Here is an 11,490-nt window from a genome sequence, read left to right as displayed (position 1 = left end):
TTCTATGACTCTAAGAAGATGGAGACTCCCTTCTTCAAAGGAGACACATGGAAAAGAAGAGGGATAATGGGTACAAGTTACTCTTGAGAAGATTGCGATTGGACACATGAGGGAAATTTTTCATCATGAGAATAACCAGCCATTGCAATAATCTCCCCAGGGAAGTGGTGGATTCCCAACCTTGGACACTTTTAAGATTCAGATGGACAAGTGCTGGGTCATCTTTTCTAGACTGTGCTTTTACTAAGAAAGGTTGGACCAGATTACACTTGTGGTCCCTTCCAAACTTGTATTCTATGATTCTGTGATGTCAAACTTACCACATGCATACTGTGCTATTGATCCGCACATCCACGGTCAACCTGCTGTACACCCAATGCAGGAGAGAGCTCAAATATGCAGAATGACAGTATGTTGTGTGGATAGCAAATTATTATACTCTGCACATCCAGAATGTCCACTTTCTGATATTTCAGGATGATTAGTAGCCAGTGTTATTAGATGTTAGTCAGTAGGCTACCACCCAAAAAAGGAAAGACATTACTATTATGAAAAGCAAAAGACCACTGTCAAAGCTGATAAATTCAGCAGGTGTTGTCCTGTACATAAGGAAACAAGGAGACTTAAGATACCTTTTTTTTAAAAAAAAACAAACCTTTTGGGATTAGAGCACTGCTAGTCCACATGAGATGGCTTAAGCCCTCAGCTTTAGCAATTGTTTTGGGTAAGGGTTACTTGACTTCACGGACTATACATCTAGTTATTTAAATTGAATTATTTGTATTTGCTTCTGTGGTTTGGGTAGATTGTATGTTATTTTACCATACTAAATACAATTTTTTTTACAACATTACAATTTATTATTTTTTTATACTCAAAGACATATTACAGTTAAACACAGACCTTCATTAAACTCAGAGAAGTAGAAATAAACACTTAAGAACAATGCATTGGATACTCAGATGATGAAATTATTTAAACTCTTTTCTTTGTTGAGCACAGGGCAATCTGGAGTACTAAAAAAAAAATAGACAAGTAAAACAGAACTTACTTATAAAGCTAAAATACTGCCCTTCCCACTCCTCCCAACAGCAGTTGTGTTTACAGTATCCCCCAACAATGCAGTTACCAGCCCAAGGTACAGGGTAACCATCTGTTGAACAAAAGAGGCTTTTTTAATGCAAGACAAGGGTGATCTTCTGTTTCTTTGTGAGAAGGTAAAATCAGGTTTGGTTTATTGCCATTTCACGTTGGGAAGCTGAGTTTGCTGGAATTCAGAATAAAATATTAGCTCTTTTATTGAAAAAACTCTTGTTAATATTCTGCAGGCTTATCTGGAAATCAAATTTTCTACCGACAGTATAAAACTCCCTGCTGTTACTCTTTTCTGCCTTAGGTTCTCTGATTATCTTCAAATTGAGAAACTTGTTCAGAACATAAACCTTTTCAAAAGAAGGGTGGCACTGCACAATGAGGATTTTCTTCAGCCCTTGTGAGACATGTGTCATGGTTGAGACGGACAAATGACACAGACCAAGTTCTTCCAGGATGAAAGTAGTAGATGCCATTTATTGCCACAGTTGCATTTTTATACAGTTTTACCAATTCATGTGTCTCTTCACTATTGGTTACATGGGTGTGAAGATTTTGATGGGATTTGTTAAATAAATTGCTTAGTGGTTGGGGGCTTTCAGGGTGGTTGTTATCAGTAGTGAAAACAGGACTGATTGTTTTGAAGATTGTTGTGGTTGTGTTACTAATGTTGTCATGCGTTATTTCTCTGCTGCAAAGGGCCCTGCAGCGGACAATGAAGGCAATATTTTTAGCACAGAAACAAAAAGGTGGAATTGTGTGGGACTACGGTGGGTCAATGGATTCCTGATGGAGGGCATGGAAACAGAAATTAGCCTTGAAGATATTAAGGCCTACTTGTGAGAAAGATGGGAGTAAAGGAGTATCCAGAGATGTTAAGGAGGTACCTGTGAGAGAGAAGGGAGTGAAAGAGTAACATTGATGCTAGCAAAAATAGCCAATGAGATGTTACTGCTGTAACTTTTAACCAATTGTGAAGAGACACATGAATTGGTAAAACTGTATAAAAATGCAACTGTGGCAATAAATGGCATCTACTACTTTCATCCTGGAAGAATTTGGTCTATGTCATTTGTCTCAACCACAACAGACATGTTTTTAAGAAACCAGTGACAGAGATTGTTGAAAGAAATGGGGGAAGTACTAGAAAACAAAACATTTTGTTTTGACACATTCGTTTTGTCAAGCAACATTGTCTTTTCACATTAAATTTATTTGAATAATTAAAAATAAACCAAACAATGAAAACTATGTCAGTGATATAAGTGGATGTTAAGATTGGTTTAACTCAAAATATCTTTTCTTACCTTGTTTTTAATTTTCTGTTTAGAAACCGACATTATTAACTCAGAGAATTTGACTTACAATATAACTTTTTGTGCCAATAATGTTTATTCAAAATTTTATATTTTTCATTACTCAGGATTCAGAAGTAAGAAGTTACTTGTATACAATTGCAAACATTATTTTGGTTACACAAGTATGTGTGTTCTCTGCAGGTGAAAATTTGTTACCAGAAAATGAAGATATAACTACATGTTAACATGAACTGGCTTTACCTTCACCGTTTGGTATATTCAAATGATAAAAAGACAAAAGCTAGAGGCAAAAATGTCACCCAGTCCTACTATTCTGAGGAATTCAAGATGTTTTTGTGCTTTATTCCTGCTTTATTCAAACTAATACTAAACTTCCCAGATGAGAGAGGGAAAACACAGATGTTGCATGACTGCAATGTTCCTCTCAAATAACCTCTACCTTTCCTTGTGTGTAGTAGTGAGATGCAAGACATTGCTGCTGGGCTGGATGACAAACAATGAATGCAATAGCACAAGCATATGCTCTTTTCTTTATCTCCCACCTGAAATATCTAATTTGATTACATTTTGTTAGCTTTTAATCTCTGGAGTTTAATTGGAAAGTGATTAATTAAACTGTTTTGAGAAAGGGCTGAATCATGGCACATATTCTTCCAGTTGCAACAGAAGATCATAACATACAGCATCTCTGAATTTATAGCTAAACAAATGCTACTGGTCCTGGAATACACAGATGAGAACTGCTGGCCTATTGCCCAGCTGTGTGTGTAAGACCTATAATTGAAACACTGGGTTCATTCTCTCTGTCAAGAAAGGTATAGTGATGCAAGGTTAGAAAAATATTTTCCATGTCTAATGCCTTAAAATACTTTGCTATAATTTCTGTGGAGAACCTTTGCAAAAAGCACGTCGTTGAATCTGGGAAAATGCCCAGCCAGAAGCATGCAGAAGATGACTGAACAGTGAGACTTGCTTTGCAAATACTAATGTTTAGAGATGAAAATTGAGAAAAACAAACATAAATTTCAGGTTGCCGTGTGTGTTCAACCTGCTGTTCTTCACACTCAGCATGCTTCCTGCAGACCACAACTCTACAAGCAAACAACAAAATAACTTGGCGATGCTGTGCGGTGCAGGCATAGGAGATCAGATTTCCTCCCTTCAGTAAAGGAGTTTGCAGGAATCATATTATTCATCTTTAAAACAGTCTTGTGAGATATGGAGCAGGGTGCTGTATTCTCTGCACAACTGCAGCAATGTGAACACTGACTGGGGAGTGACATCCACAGATCCTCAGAGGACATCACTGTTAGAGACTGGACTAGATTTAATGTTTTTTCATTTCTTATCATGTGCCTTTCACTAAAGTTGTGCTAGCCCGGAGGAATTTGTTCTATGAATAGCTGGAAAATCTTTGCTGTGTCCACATGGGACGTTTGGGAAGCTGACAGATACAGTTTGGTTATACAAACTGCTAGTATTGACTGGCTTGAGACTTCCTGATCTATGATTCTTCAGTATCATATATTTTATACTCAATTCTCCATTTCAGACCAGCATATTTCTTAAAACTAGCAAATAGGAAAGATCTACTATAGGTTACATTTTGCATCCAAGTTGTGCAGTAGTGAACTGGTGCATCATTCATGTCCTCAGGGGATGCATCTCAGTGTACAGCTGAACAGGGAATTTTCATTGATCTTAACTCAGCAAATCAAAAGCATTTCCAAAGTCTAGAATGATTGCTTGACTATGCAAAAAGGAGTTTCTTGAAATTGCTACAGAAGTGAAAGACAGCAACCCAGCACCCAGCAAATGTGAAGAAACAAAGAGAATTGTGTTCCCAGGTACTTTCTGCAGTCAAAATTGTGTTTTCCTCCAGTGACAGTGATTAGGATCTGTGCTTGTGACAATCTGAGGAGTATCTAAAATCACTGCTGTTAGGAGGGCCAAAGTTTGTAGTTCGAGGTTGCCCATGTGTGGACAGTGCTCGTATGCTCTGAGTCAGGGGTCCCAAGCCAGAGAAACAAAAAGAGTTTCAGTATTCACCGATGTGTTGATTAGAAGCCACTACCATTATTGCAGTGGTAGAAGCAGCAAATACCAGAGAGCATCTTGCAGTGTCACTCCTTGGTATGATGCTGTTACTGCTTCCAAGTGTGAAGGGCAGCACAATACAATAGTAGTCACTGTCTTCATTGCAAGCATGAAGTATAGTTTCCTTATTTGCCTTATTCTTACCATATTAAGGCTCTTACAAGTGTTTGTGCCAGAAAACATTCTGTCCTTGTCTAGAAGAACAGCTCCACAATTACATGAAGGGTTTACTAATTAAAAAACAAAAAACAAAAAACAAAATACCCCACCTCAATTAAAATGTCCAGAAGGTATTACTTTGATACTTTTTACTGTTGTTATAGGTAGCACTAAGGTCAAACATCAAGAGTTTAGTTCTGAAAGGGTCTGAGTACTTTGGCTCCATATTTCAAATGTATTTCCATACCTCCGCACCACTGTGGGTGTGTAAGTAGGATCACTAAAATGACAGTGAGATTTGAATGGCAGAGTTTGATTGGATCACATGACATAAGTCTAGTATCAATCCTCAAAATCAATCATGGAGTCTTGGTATCAATTCAGGAGAAAAAAAAGAGTAATTTTTTTCCAAAATACACCATATAAAGATGCATTAGGCAACCAACACATTTGTAGAGAACAGAAAGTAACACTACAGAGAAAGTTAAAGAAATTGGAAGAAAGAGATCAAGGAACAGAAAGACACAGAAAGGTGGGAATGGAGAGAGAGAAACGAGTAAAGTATTTTGTGCTGGGGAGACCACTGTACGGAGTCATGCTGAACTGTCAGACCAACAGCATCTCACAGTTGTACTGCCAGCTTTAAAGAGTAGATGTGTTGCAGAATCCACAACCCAAGCTTGTAAACAATTGTGCTAAAGAAAGTCAAATATTGCAGAGGAGACCACAGACATGCACCGATATAAATTAATAGAAATGGGATTTGCAAAGCGAAGGATGGAATCTGAGGATTTTGTCCATAAGACTGTAATGTACTGCTCTATTACTGTATCCTCAGGCAGATTTTTAAAGATTACATTTTAGAATTACTATGTATCATTGTTCTAGCCTCCTTCTGTGGGGCTTCTTAAAAAACCCCACGCTTCTGATGTATTGTTAATTTCTTAAACTGTTCTTCTAAGAAAAACTTTAACATTTCCAACCAATATTGCTTTTCAGTTACTGAAGGCTTTTTATTATGTATTTTTTACCCTTTGTTTTCTGGTGATACCTGTTCTTCAATATGTGTTGCTGAAATGTGTGTATTATATTTGACAAGCATGGGATTCCTTATACTTACTCCTTTTTAATTACATACTCCTTACACTTGATATACACATAAATGTTTATACTGGCACATGTCAAGTTATTTTCTTGTGCCCTACAGATGATGCTTTCAGAGATGTTTTGTGGTCTCAGAGTGAAATCTCAACTCCATTAAAGTGAAGAGAAGCACAGGTGTTGACAGAAATGGGATGCTACTCTCTGACCTTTCAAAGTGCACAAATGGTAAGGATGCACAAGGAGTGACTGTCTCAGGGCTTTGGGAGACAAGCATCTCAAGGGATTCCTGGAAGAAGATTAAGATCTGAAAACTCCACTGCCTGAAGAGGGCATGTTTCAAGGGCTGGAAATGCATCCAATGATTCTCTTATAAAATTCTCTTTTAGGAGGACGTGTCTCGCTGGAAAATATGTGTGAAGTATTTCTGATTTGCTGCATCATTAACTATGTGACATATATCATCAAGATGTAAAGCTCTTATGAACGTGTCCAGCCTCATCTTGGCATTCCTGTGGCGTGGTTAGGACTGTTCCCAGGTAGATGTTACTGCCAGAGTAGCACACAAAATGAAGGTCAGACATAAAACTCTACCTTGATACAAAAGAGTTGCCAAACTGCTGGAATTTCCAAACAGACACGTCCAGAGCTTATAAGCAAAACAGTATAGGTCAGATTCTCATACCTGGATTATTTCAAGTCAGAGTGTGCCAGTGTGTATAAAAGTAGACAGCCTGGTCAGATTTGGATTTCAGTGTGAATGTCATACAAGCAAATCCCTATGGGAAAAAGAGAACAGTCATCTTCCAGCAGAGTTTATCAGTTTATTTTTCAGAGGCTTACCTTAAACATGCAGTATATTTTTGTTGTATGACATCTGTATGTGATATTTAATAACTTTAGGAGTTTTTTTTTGTTTGGGTTTTGCTTGTTTGTTTTTCCCGATCAATATTCTTTAAAGTCTATCCTCATGTTAATAATAGATTGACACAAGGAAAACTAGTTTACCTTTTAGTGCCTTTCACTAAATCTGAAGTCTGGCTTATTGTTTCCATGTGTATTGTATCTCCTGAACTAAATATTAAGTTCTGCAAATGGTAATGTAGGTTCTCAGCCACAACAGGAGAAAGATGGGATTTTGCAAGCAAGATCCTAGAGTCTGAACTGCAGACTGCTGAATAGTTATATGTCTTCTGAAATGGAAAGATGCATTAAAAGTCTGCCTAACGTTTGTTGACATGTGCTACTTTCTACTTTTTATCAAATAAAGTAAATGTAGCTAAGAACTCATCATGTATAAAACCAACACAATTGACCCAATATGCTTCTGTTTTTCCTTTGGCAGATCTTCCAACACAGACCTGGCCGTCAATGCGGGTTTCCATTCATGCCTACAATGTTTTCCATAGCATGGCATCTCAGTGAAGTGGAAAGCATATGACAATTTGGCTTTTTGGCTATGTCATGCCATCATGGCATCCCTCAATCAAAAGCACTGAGTGACATGCCTTTCTTGCACTGCCTGGCATGCAATGTGAAATATGTCAAAAAACATAGTTGCCCCTTCCATATTGTGTATTGTTTTCTTCCACAAGCTATTAAATATAGTGGAATATATTTTATATTTAGATTGGCCACAGGCACTGAGTAAATGCTTTTGCTTATTTAACAGTGTGCTCATTGTGGGCACATCCTGTGCTCTGGTAAAGCCCTCTGCATGAAATCACCCCTGGGAAATAGCCCTGAGCATGGTGGAACCTGGAAAGCTCAGCTTCAAGCAGGGGAATTCTTGAATTACGTCCTGCTGGCATATTTACTTCTGTGTGTCCCCTTACAGTCAGCCATTCCTAGTTGTCCCGCTGGCCCTGGAGGCTGCTGGAGATCAGCATGCTGAGGCAGAGCAGCATTTTGGTTGTTCTGTTTATGTCAAGGTATTGGCCAAGCCAGACATGGCTGGCAGACTCCCAACCTACTGTAAGTCAGTTTTCTATGCATTATTCTTCTGTACATGCTTGGTGTGCTCTGAGTAAAGCCATGGCTTTCAGCCATTTTCCAGGCTCTGCTTATTCCTGCTTTCCTTACTCAAATAAAGTATCTTTGATTTCAGGTGAGGTATTTTGGTGAGATCAGCATGATTATGCCTTTTGTTTGTTTGGCAGACACAAACACTGCATGTGAATTACAAGTCTAACAGACAGTGTCCCATAGCTATAGCCCATTAATTAGCACTAGTCTCTTTGATTTGATCTCTCATCTAGGTGATAAATGTACAAAATCCTTATTGGTTAGGTACCCAACAGAACCAACATGTTTTATTTATTCTGTCAAGCTTTTGAAGTAAACTCGTCACCAGGTGTCCAGATGTGGTCCTGCAATTGCGTACCAGCTTCAAACAAGAGCGTGTCTGCAATTACCGTGTTGGCTAAAATCTCTCATTTTCAGTCTCAGTTCACCCCACTGCACTTTTCTTCAGTTACAGGAGTATATGATGTACGTGCTTCTCTGCTTTGCATGCATGGTTTCATTAGCATTAACAGGGAAGCAGTTTAGCATGAAGACTTCTGGTTTATATCCACCGGGACCAGATTCTGCTACTTTTTTTTATGTTGCATATTTACAGATACAGCAGTGACAGGTTGCTTCTGGGGGCATCTTTCAAAGTTAAACATCAGCTGCGTTCTTAATGAAATCACTTTCCATGCTATGTCACTTGCTTTTCAATTAAGTCCTTGCATTATATGTGCTGTATTCTTGGATCATTCTAAAATGACAATCCGAGAGAAGCCAGATTTAGTATTGATTCAGTCTGCACTTCAGCTAGCGATCTCCACTTGATGCTCAGATCACTTCTGCCTTTAAGGACAAAACCAGAACACTAAGAACAAATGCACAACTTTCCTTCTACAACTAAAAACACAGCTAAAGATTTTACTAATACTGTTTAGATCTAGCCATTAATGATGCGACTGAAATCTGCCATTCACTTGGGTCAGTTTAATTCAGCTCCCTGATTTTCCTCTTACCTTTCTTTCCCTGGCTTCTCAAACCTTCTCTTTCTAATGAAAGAGATGCCAACTTGCTATGTCAGTGCTACAAGCTGAGTATCACTAAATGCAGGCATATTCCTGAGTGTGAACTGATTAAAGCATAAAGTAAGGAGGGCTGTACTGGATCCCCTGCCATTTTGCACTCCTCTTGCCAACTCCGAGGTAAACAATTTCAGTCAGGATTTTTTAAAGTGTGTAAGAGATATAGGACGACTTCTATGAATGCCGTCCTTAAAAATGTTGTACTTCAATTCTCCACTTGAACAATGGATATAATATGATTTATTTTCAGAAGATATTGCAAAGATGCTTTAATTAGTGGCATGGTGCAGCACCCCGAGTGAAGGTACTGCAGAAATCCTGAAGTTTTTCATGAATGATATAGGTTGATCTTGTTATGCTCTCATCTTTGATATTTCAGATAGCTGTTGGCTTTCTAAACATGTCAGATTTAGAAAATAGAAACATATCACTGCAATGCAGCTGTGAATGCACTAGGTAACGCCACTCTTCCTAAATGTTTAAAACAATGACCTTTTCTTAGCTATAATGGGTTTTTCATAACAGAAGTATTTACTTCCTAGAGAAAGCAACGTTATGCAAGTTAGATGATAATGAATTTCTGAGCCAATATCAGAAGTAAATGATAAATGCAAAGGTAGGTCCTAAGGGATGCAAAAATAATTTTCTTGTGATTACTTCTTGAGGCAGATAAAGCTACTAAATTTTCTTTTTGCGCTGCCTTTGATGATGAAAGCAACAGCATAACAACACCAGCACCACAAAGTCAGGGAGATGCTGCGATATGACTCAGTGCCTGGGGCTGACTCCAAGTACCTACACCACTGATCCCAGTATTTGTCGCTTTTGCGTAAGTCAGTGCCCAGCAGCCGCGACATTCAGATGCTGTCAAAGAGCTGCTCCTCTGGGTGAAGCAGGAGAACTAAAACTCCGGTGAGTTCAGCTTACTGGAGAATTAAAACACGGAGACTTGCTGTAGGCATGGGGCTCCTTAACAGAGAATGTTGTGTAAGTTCTCACATAGAACAATGAATTGGAACACCAGGGAAAGAACACCTTTTTCTGTGCAATACAAATCATGTTCTTTACCTCTATAAATGGCTCTAATAAACATTACTTTCATAGGTGAAGTTGATTAAAAGTCTCTCTGAGCCTTCAATAAACAAGCCCTTTAAAACTGTCTGTTTATACAGACAGAAAATGAGCCACTCCAATTAGAATTTCATGAGCTCACAAATGTTTCTCTCTAGGAAGACGAGGTAGAAACTGTTTCAAAAGGATTAATGTCTAAGTCTGCTGAATTAAAATGGCAGCAGGTGTCAATTTTACATGCCTGTCCTTGCAACAAATGTGACATTATCCATTTGATTGATGACAGAGTAAAAGACTATTTTCTGTTGGATGAGGTTCTCTTTTGAAAGTGAAAAGATGTCATTTTCCGTACCATTGTACCTAAATCACCTCCTAGTATTTTGTTAACTGAATTCTGTCTAAGGAAGATATGAGTAACTACATTTTTTGAAGGACATTTTGATAATGAGCACATTTTCTTTGTCTTTGAAGGTGATCAGGGGAATGTCTCATGATATCGCATACATTTCTAAGGTTTAGTGAGTTTCAATCTGACATATCTTCTCTATGTAAAGCTACTATATACATCTCAACTTAAGTCTTCTCAGATGCAGATTCCTAAGTGAGAGATCTTGCCCCACCTTTCTCTCAAAGGGGGAATGTCTCCTTATGGTTAACTTTAGAGCAAGCAGAATCACTAAACAAACACAAATAAATCATTGTAGTTACCCTAAATGAAATCCATATTTAGTTATTTATTAGCCTGACTATATAAATAAGCTAGAAGGGGAACTTTTATCTTCCAGGTGTTTTTGGAACATGAAATATGATGAAATTAATCTTAGGCTCTGTATATTGCAGCTTCTGAACCTTTTCCCTGTACCTCACCAGTATAAAGGGTTTACCACCTCTGAAAGCTGCAGATTTATTTCTGTGTTACTTTCCAGTGGGTACAAGGAGTATTTGAGCAAGTTCACTGCTATGTTGGAAATCATGATGGTTCACTATGCTTCTTGGATGACTCCCAAATGCTTAGCTTGGGATATTATTTAGCTTGAGGTATGTATTTTGAGGTAGTATTTAGCTCGACATAGATACACTTGTAGCAGTGATAACATGGAATGACAAAGCCAAGGGAGACAGCAGTGAAGCAGGCGCTTGAAAGAAAAGCTTTGAGTATTCAACACAGATGTAGGGACAAAGCCAACTAACACAATCATACCGATCACTAATTCATCATCCAAAAAACAGATGTTTTCCTGACCTAAATACTGACCGCTAAGTTGCCTAATATGAGAAGCGCACTTAGTGTAAAGCTCCCTGCACAAAGGAGAATCAACTGGACAACGTCAAACCTGAATTTGACCAAACAGGCAGGAACGGCCTCATTTGGGGCTGGCAGGGGCCAGGTTTGTGTAACTGGATGGTTTTGCAGGCTGTGAGATAACCTGTCAGGCAGATACGGTGTATTTTGGAGCTGTTCAACAGGAGTATTTGTGAGAGCAGGGAAGCTCTGCAGCCTGCCCACCTCAGGAGCTCACCGCAAATCATCTGGGCAGCCTTTACAGCCTCAGCACTGCAAA

Source organism: Nesoenas mayeri (assembly GCF_963082525.1).
Source record: "Nesoenas mayeri genome assembly, chromosome: 2".
Taxonomy (NCBI): domain Eukaryota; kingdom Metazoa; phylum Chordata; class Aves; order Columbiformes; family Columbidae; genus Nesoenas; species Nesoenas mayeri.
Note: the sequence above shows the minus strand (reverse complement) of the source record.